The following is a 533-nucleotide window of genomic DNA, read 5'->3' on the forward strand; positions in this document are numbered from 1 at the left end:
ATATATATACATATACATATGTTGTACGTAAATGAAATATATATTGGAGTATTGGCAAGATCCGCGTTATATTCAAAGAGCACGGTTTGACGATCCGTTCTATAATACGGTTTTCATGTAAGTTTTATAGATATCGAGCATAAATAAGCAACAACGGCTTTCTTTAACTTGCATACCGATGTGCACTGTATCTTTGTTGGTTTAACTTGATCGTAGGATAAAAACTATTATGATTAAGCGTTATATGTCTTGTAATACAAATTAGAAGTTTGTAGCGTGATAATCGAGGAGCATACGGCATACAACTTGTTTATAGAGGAATATGCGTGATAAAAAAGATCCAATACTATTACGCCACATGTAAAACATGTGAATTCGAAAGGAAGCACTCAATCGGTTAGCTCTAAGATATAAGGTAAAAAGAAAAAAAGATGTATGTTGTAAATTATCTTCTTCAGAGAAGAAAAAAAACAGTTTTATATATATATATACATATATACAAATATATATATATATATACATATATATATAAT

Source organism: Trachymyrmex septentrionalis, unplaced genomic scaffold (genome assembly GCF_001594115.1).
Source record: "Trachymyrmex septentrionalis isolate Tsep2-gDNA-1 unplaced genomic scaffold, Tsep1.0 scaffold148, whole genome shotgun sequence".
NCBI classification, from domain to species: Eukaryota; Metazoa; Arthropoda; class Insecta; order Hymenoptera; family Formicidae; genus Trachymyrmex; species Trachymyrmex septentrionalis.